Below are 9,078 nucleotides of genomic sequence, written 5' to 3' on the forward strand. Positions count from 1 at the left end.
AAAGATCTGATTAATTTCCTTTTTTGCCTTTTTCCAGTTTTGGTACTTTTTTTTTTTTTTTTTTTCCTTTCAATTTTCACTGAAACCTGATTTATTTTTATTTTTTTCTCGCACAAATTTTTCAATACTGGTAAAACATGACTTTTTGTGCAGAAAAAAAATGAAGTTTTTATGGCTTTGTGTAAAACTTATGAACCATGTTTGCGATTTTAATGCACCATTCCAGCAGGTTTATTTTTTCATTGCTTGAGGGGTGCTTTAAACCTAAGGTCCCCCTGTCCCTACTCTTATACTTGCCCTCTGTCATCTTCACCTTTTTTCTGTGCTGCTTCAGTCCCACAGCGCCATCTTGTGACTGCAACTGCTGACTGGCCGGAAGTCATAAGCTCTCAATCAATGCAAGTTTGAGAGCCAGAATGAGCCCCTTTCAGACGAATTGTGACCACCGGCTCGCTCCATGAAACACTGGAGCAGCCAGCAGATCGCAAGCTGCCGAAGACTGTCGGGAGCAGCGGTGATAACAGATGAAGACACCGGGAGGTGAGTATAAGACTCGGGGAAGAGGACTTAGATTTGAAACACTACTGCAGTAAAACTAAAAAAAAAATATATACATACTGGAGTGGTGCTTGAAAGAACTATAACAACATCAAATACCAAAATAACAAAAAAAAACCCTGCAAATTATGAATTGGGTTCTGGAAGTTGAAAGCACGCCTTTATTCCCAAAACATATTACAATATTGCATTTAAACATACATTTTTTTAATCTTTTTTATGGAACATGTACAAAGGCAGAAATGATTTAATTGAGAATTTAGGGTTCGTCCCTTTGCAGGTAGACTAGGGTACTTTCAGATGTCAGTGTGTCAGGTACACGTGGTGACTGTTTTCACATGTACTGGAGATCCATGTAAAAAGGAGATAAATGGAGTAATCATGAACCACAAGAAGGGATAAAGAGAAAAGTTTCTCTATCGCCTCATTGGGGGACACAGGAACCATGGGTGTATGCTGCTGCCACTATGCAAATAAAAGTTAGCTCCTCCTACAGTATACACCCTACCGACAGGAAGTAGGATATTCAGTTTAGCTTAGTGTCAGTAGGAGGTGGACACGGGTCTTTCATTAGACCCTTATCTACCTCTGTGCGTCGTTTTCTTTCAGGTTTTCCAGAGGGATACAGGGTAAACAGACACACGTGTAGTCCCACAATACGGACTATGAGTACGGCGTGTACTGCCACCCTGTATCCTCATAGATCCGACAGCAGGACCATGATCCTAGCACACAAGCGTGCTTAGAAGTTCGGTCCTAGCTCCGTCCCCCCACCCACCAGAGCCTGTCGGTTGGAGGAGATGAGGACGTCCACCATCAGCTCCATGGACGTCTGACACCTTTCTCGGTTTAAGGTTAGTAACGGACGGCGTGGGAGTTTTGAGGTGAGTATTTCCCCCACCCGTCCCAGTTAGCTTCCCCTCCTTGTTCTGGGGGGGCCGCCCTATCTTTCCCGCGGCGCCCTTTTCAGCCGCGCTGCCTTTTATTCTGGGGACGGCTGCTCTGCCTCCTCACTCCGGCGCTGCGGTCTCTACAGGCAGCCCCGCTGCCTACTTCCTCCGGCGCACACATTCCTCTGTCATCCGGCGCGGCGACCTTGGCGGCAGTCGCCCTGTTCCCCTTTCCACCGGCTGCACCGCTCGTTCTTCAGCACAGCGGCCCTCTCCGGCCTCTAATTTAGGCCCCGGCTAACTTCTGGCGCCGCGACTCCGCCCATTTCCATTTGGTGGGCTTTATTCCCGCCCATCACTCTACCTCTTCCTGCGCAGGGCGTTAGCTCCGCCAACTATCATCCTTCCCAGTCACCCTGGGATCGCCACCATCTTGCGCATCCGGACCCGGTGGCTAACCCGCTTCCCTCTGAGAGCGGGTCCTTTTCCCCAGCGCACGCTTTCTCTGGCTGGGTCCCCTGCATTCTCCTTAGGTCACCATCTCCCTGCTGGTGCCCTGGACCTATGCTATGATGCCGGTCGCAGCTACAGCCGGGAGCAGTCTACAGGACTCTACTTCTGCTGTGAGTAGCTCTGCTATGCAGTCCATTACTCCCCTTTCCTGTTCCCCTAACCTTCGGGCATAATTTAGTGGGTCTGCTCCTAGGCCTAATCCTAAAACGGAGAGTGTTTCCGTCCTCCTGCTTCCGCTTGTCAGCTGCAGCAACTCCACTACCCACCGTCCAGGAGTCCCTACCCCGGGTGAGACAGAGACCCCTATCCCTGGGTGGGCTTTCCTTCTGTCTCAGTCTGGGGCGGACCTCACCAGGATGTCATGACCCAGGTGTCCGTGCTTGACCGCAGTTGCCAGTGGGTCACAGAATTCTCCGTCCGGCCTTTTATAATAATAATCTTTATTTTTATATAGCGCTAACATATTCCGCAGCGCTTTACAGTTTACACACATTATCATCGCTGTCCCCGTTGGGGCTCACAATCTAAATTCCCTATCAGTATGTCTTTGGAATGTGGGAGGAAACCAGAGTACCCGGAGGAAAACCACGCAAACACGGAGAGAACATACAAACTCTTTGCAGATGTTGTCCTTAGTGGGGCTTGAACCCAGGACTCCACTGCGCCACCGTGCTGCCCACGGCCTTTTCAACTCTGGCCACAAGAGATCCAGACAGGAGCGAAATTCTAAGTTCCTTTTTTCGGAGGGATACAGGGTGAACAGTCACACCTATAATCCCACATTATGGACTATGAGTACGGTGTGTACTGCCACCCTGTATCCTCATCGATCCGACAGCAGGACCATGATCCTAGAACACAAGCGTGCTTAGAAGTTTGGTCCTAGCTCCATCCACCACCCACTCGCCCACCAGAGCCTGTCGGTTGGAGGAGACGAGGATGTCCACCATCAGCTCCATGGACGTACGACACCTTTCTTTCCCGCTCCATCTTGCCCTCCGGTCTGGAACGGTGAGATCCCTCTTCCAGATCCTCCTCTCCCGAGAGAGATGGGCGTCCTCGGTCATGTTTGCAGAGGAAATTTGACTTGATTTCACTACAGGTACATAACCTTATTGTTGCGATCAACCAGACCTTAAGCATCATGGATACCTCTACGGAACCCGCAGAATAGGCGGTTTCGTTTAGACGGTCAAAACCATCTTCCGAGGACTTTGCCCCACTCACTGAATTTGTGGTGGTACTTGCCAGGGGAAAGGCGAACCATACCAGATGCTTTTAGACAGGGAAGCGTCTCGGCATCCTATATTCCTTCTCCCCTGGGCTCATCGCTATCTGGACTGATTCCTCGGCAGGAAGTGGGCAATTCTGAACTCGTCAGTTCCCAGACTGTCTACCAACTTGGCCCCTCCACTTTCCAATGCAGCATCCCTCATGGGTTCCAAGGATACAATTATAGAATCGCTGGATAAATCAGCCTTTGAAGTGGCTGCTCCTGCATTGTCCCTGGCCTCTGCCTCTACCTGGGTCTCAAGGACCATAGCTAGATGGACCAAACAGCCTTGTAAGAGCACCCCAGCTGGAGCTTCTCCGGGGGAGCTAGCCGACCTGACGGACCAGATTTCCTATGCAGGGAAATATTTGGTATCTGCCTCCCTAGATGCGCGGCTTGTGCAGCTCACGCGTTCAGCAATATGGTGGCCATCCGGCGGAATATTTGGCTCTACACACGGCGGGCGGACTTGTCTTCGAGAAGTCCCTTACCATCCTCCCCTTCCAAAGGGCCCATCTCTTTGGCTATATGCTGGAACAAACTATTAAGGACGCCACGAGAGGCACGAGTTCCCTCCATGCCCCGCCGGCCTCCCCTGAAATGGCAGTTCAGCTCCCTTTTGTCCTTTTGCTGTTTCCCGGCGGCGGAAGATTCCTCTAGCTAACACAGACCGCGGTCTCGTCTGGCTAGAGAAAATGCTTCCTTCAAGCCTACCCCTTCCCGGCGTTCCCGCAACTCCCATGGTTGGTCCACCAGGTCTAGACATGGCAGATCTTCCTTGGCATAACTCGTGCTAAGGGCCCAGCGTTTCTTCCAGTAGGGGCGGGCGTCTCCTGTTTTTTTTTTTTTTCAGAGATGTTTGGCTGGCCTCGGTGGAGGACGCTTAGATCAGGGAGGTGGAATCCTCTGGATACAAGATAGGGTTTGCTTCGCAGCCCCGGAATCGCTTCTTCGAATCCCACCCTTTAAAAAATCCTCCTCTGATCCCAGGTTTCTTTGCGTCCATTACCTTCCTTCTTTGTTCGGAGGTTAACGTTTCCGTCCCACAGCAGGAATGCTTCACAGGTTTCTATTCAAACCTGCTTGTAGTGCCGAAGAAGTGCGGCGCAGTTCGACCCATCCTGGCTCTGAAGTTAGTGAACAGAAGGTTCCGCCTGCGGCATTTCAGGATGAAGTTCCTCTGTTCAGTTCTGGCTTCCATGGATCCACAGGAATTCCTGTGCTCCATGGATATCCAAGATGCCTAGCTCCATGTTCTGATTTTGCCAGCACACCTGAGTTTCCTGTGTTTCGCGGTGCAGAAGAGTCATTTCCAGTTTGTCGCCCTGCCACTCGGTCTTGCGACTGCTCCCAGTGTCTTCATAAAGATCATTTATGGCCATTTTGTGGATCAGGGGCCTAGTGCTCATTCCATACCTCAAAGTCATCATCAAGGCTCTGCCCCTCTCTCAGGCACAGGAGAGTCTGACCATTGTCCTCGATTCCCTGTCCCGTTTCTGGTGGCTGCCCAACAGAACAAAGTCTTGTCTTGTTCCGAGTCAGCGTCTTATCCTCTTAGGCATGCTGTTCGACACCCGTCAGTCGGAGGTTTTTCTTCTCGAGGAGAAGCGGGCAATTCTCTATATGGAGTTCGCTCTCTACAAGGCCCTCGGCTGCCTTCCTTCCATTCAGCAATGAAGGTCCTGTGACGCATGGTGACAGCATCAGAAGCATTCCCTTTTGCGCTGTTCCACTAGAGACCACTTCAGCAGGCCATCCTTTCTCGGTGGGACACGTCTGTGCTGTCTCTGGATCCTCCGATCCGGCTTTCTGTCAGATTCTAATACCTATCAACTGGTGGCTGTCATCCCCTCTCATTCCCCAGGTCCGGGCCTCCCTTGGCAGGTGGTGACGACGGTCACCAGCCTTCCTGGCTGGGGTGCGGTTTCTCGCCATCCATCAGTGAAGGGGGCGTTGGTTGAAGCAAGAGTCCTCTGCCGATCGACACCCTTGAGCTAGGGACCATTCTTCTGTCTCAATCACTGGGAAAGGCTTCTCAGACGTCTGCCAGTCAGAATCCAGACGTCCAATGTCTCGGCTGTGGCATATGTCAATCACCAGGGAGGGAATCAAGAGTCTCTTGGCAATTGTGGAGGTACCCAAGATCCTCCTCTGGGCAGAGGCGACGGTTTTGGCACTATCCGCAGTGCATATCCCCGGCGTGGACAACTAGGCCGCAGTGTTTTTCTCTGCCGTGAGGGCCTTGCGGCAGAATGGTTCCTGCTTCAGGAGGTCTTCCTTCAAATTTGCCTTTGATGGGGAACTCCAGACGTGGATCTCCTGGCGTCCTGACTGCTTAGGAAGGTTCCGTTTGTTTCCAGGTCCGCGATCCTCTTGTTGTGGATACCGATGCTTTGGCCATTCCTGGGTTGCAATTTGTACTTCCCTATCTGTTCCTCCCTTCCCAGGCTGTTGAAGATCAATGCGGAGGGGGTGCCGGTCATTCTGACCACACTAGATTGGCCCAGAAGGTTCTGGTTCGCTGAGATCACCAATCTCCTCGCGGACTCCCACTGGAGGCCCCCAGACAGGCCAGATCTTCTGTACCAAGGACCGATCTGCCACAGAATTCTTGGTGGCTCAATTTAACAGCTTTGCTGTTGAAACCTTCCGTTCTGGCCGTTTTCTCAAGACAGGACTTGATGCTGGCCTTGCCTTTAGTTCTCTAAAGCAGGGGTCCCCAACTCCAGTCCTCAAGGCCCACCAACATGTCATGTTTTCAGGATTGCCTTAATCTTGCCCAGGTAATAATTGCATCACCTGTGCAATGCAAAGGAAATCCTGAAAACATGACCTGTTGGTGGGCCTTGAGGACTGGAGTTGGGGACCTCTGCTCTAAAGGGTCAGATAGCAACCCTTTCCATTCTTTTTCTGAAGTCCCTTTCAGAAGTCCTTAGCTACTGGACATCATGGTACAAAGATTTATATCCGTCCCGTTCTCAGATCAGAACTTTTCTTCAAGGAGTGGCGCATGAGACTCTCCCGTACCAGACTCCCGTGGATCCCTGGGACCTCAATCTTGTTCTGGAGGCTCAGTGGGGTTCCCCCCTTGAACCACCCCATGAGGCTTCACTGTCTGTTCTGTCCTGCAAGGTGGCGTTTCTGGTGGCCATCTCCTCCAGTAGGTGCGCCTCGTAGATGGTGGCTCTCTCCTGTCGCCCCATTTCTTGGTTCTTCACCAGGATAGGGTAGTTTTACAGCCTTCATCGCCTTTTCTTCCCAGGGTGGTGTCCTCTTAATTGAGTAAGATCGTCCTTCCCACCTTTTGTCCTGCTCCGACCTATTCTCTGGAGCGTTCGCTGAACAGGCTAGACCTGGTCAGGGCGGTGAGAATCTATTTGTCTAGGACCCCCTTCTTTAGGAAGATGGACTGTCTTTTTGTCATTCCAGACGGTACGCCAAGAGGCCTGCCGGCCTCCAAGGTTACGATTGTTCTCTGGATCAGACCTGCCATTTTGGAGGCTTACCGGGTCAAGAACAGAGTGACTCCTCCTGGGATTAAGACTCACTCTGCCCCGGGCAGTCGGCGCCTCCTGGGCGGTACACCATGGGGCATCCGCCCTACAACTTTGCTAGGCGGTAACCTGGTGTTCCGTTCACTCATTTGCAAATGTTATAAGCTCCATACCTACACGTCGTCAGTTGCTAGCCTAGGCGGAAGGATCTTGCAGGCGGCAGTGGTGAGTCCTCTGACGTGAATGGAGTTTTTCTGCTGTTCCCACCCCAGGGACTGCTTTGGGATGTCCCATGGTTCCTGTGTCCCCCAATGAGGCGATAGAGAAAACAGGATTTTTGGTTGCTTACCGTAAAATCTGTTTCTTGGAGCCTTCATTGGGGGACACAGCACCCTCCCAAGTTGAACAGCTCTGTTTTGTTATATTGTTAGGAAACTCAAACTATCTTTACATGTTGCTTCTCCTACTGCTTTCTCACTAACTGAATATCCTACTTCCTGTCGGGATGTATACTGTGGAGAAGGAGCTAACTTTATTTGCATAGCAGCAGCAGCATACACCCATGGTTCCTGTGTCCCCCAATGAAGGCTCTGAGAAACAGATTTTACGGTAAGCAACCAAAAATCCTGTTTTATTGAACTATATAAAAACAACTTATTATATCTGATGTTTTTACATATTGTATTTAATAAACTTTATTCTTTTTACCCCCTCTTATGGTTCATGATTACTCCATTTTTTTCCCCCCTCTTTACATTCAATTAGTAGTATTCCATACCTAATAAGACTGTTCATGATCTGATATGGGGGAACGATCCAACATAGTAACATAGTTAGTAAGGCCGAAAAAAGACATTTGTCCATCCAGTTCAGCCTATATTTCATCATAATAAATCCCCAGATCTACATCCTTCTACAGAACCTAATAATTGTATGATACAATATTGTTCTGCTCCAGGAAGACATCCAGGCCTCTCTTGAACCCCTCGACTGAGTTCGCCATCACCACCTCCTCAGGCAAGCAATTCCAGATTCTCACTGCCCTAACAGTAAAAAATCCTCTTCTATGTTGGTGGAAAAACCTTCTATCCTCCAGACGCAAAGAATGCCCCCTTGTGCCCGTCACCTTCCTTGGTATAAACAGATCCTCAGCGAGATATTTGTATTGTCCCCTTATATACTTATACATGGTTATTAGATCGCCCCTCAGTCGTCTTTTTTCTAGACTAAATAATCCTATCCTATCTATCTGGGTATTGTAGTTCTCCCATCCCCTTTATTAATTTTGTTGCCCTCCTTTGTACACTCTAGTTCCATTATATCCTTCCTGAGCACCGATGCCCAAAACTGGACACCGTAGTCCATGTGCGGTCTAACTAGGGATTTGTACAGAGGCAGTATAATGCTCTCATCATGTGTATCCAGACCTCTTTTAATGCACCCCATGATCCTGTTTGCCTTGGCAGCTGCTGCCTGGCACTGGCTGCTCCAGGTAAGTTTATCATTAACTAGGATCCCCAAGTCCTTCTCCCTGTCAGATTTACCCAGTGGTTTCCCATTCAGTGTGTAATGGTGATATTGATTCCTTCTTCCCATGTGTATAACCTTACATTTATCATTGTTAAACCTCATCTGCCACCTTTCAGCCCAAGTTTCCAACTTATCCAGATCCATCTGTAGCAGAATACTATCTTCTCTTGTATTAACTGTTTTACATAGTTTTGTATCATCTGCAAATATCGAACACTGATTAAGTTCCTGACCTTATAGATTCATTATGTGCATTCTGAATATTTGGCTAAGACACATACACATATAGACCCATTGACGTGAAAGGGTCTGTGCACATCCGCGTTTCCACGGACACTGTGTACTTTTTTTTTCTTTAACCGCAGCATGGGCCCGCAAAACATCCCGCACACTGAAGACATCCCGTGTGACATGTACCAGCATCTGGGAAGCAGTGGTACAGATAGGACTGTAGCAGGTGCTGAAGACGGCTCCTCCTTCTTCCCTGCTTATGCTGAGATCAGAGCTAGCGGGGGAGAATGTGGAGTTGTATTCAACTGATAACAGTGTGAGCTGATGGGACTACTCACATTAGCCTACATTTGCTGCCACTAATCACAGTGAGAATAGGCGGCAGCTGGGAGTATTCATCAGCTGCCACCTGCACTATAAATAAAAAACAATGGTCTTTGTTTCCCTGTATTTTTGATAACCAGCCAGGCAAAACTGACAGCTAGGGGCTGCAACCCTCAGCTGTCAGCACAAGAAAGGCTGATTATGAATAATAGAGGGGTCTTCATGCTGGTTTTTAAATTATTTAAATAAAACAAAAATGATGTGG

This window comes from Ranitomeya imitator, chromosome 2 (assembly GCF_032444005.1).
Source record: "Ranitomeya imitator isolate aRanImi1 chromosome 2, aRanImi1.pri, whole genome shotgun sequence".
Lineage (NCBI taxonomy): Eukaryota > Metazoa > Chordata > Amphibia > Anura > Dendrobatidae > Ranitomeya > Ranitomeya imitator.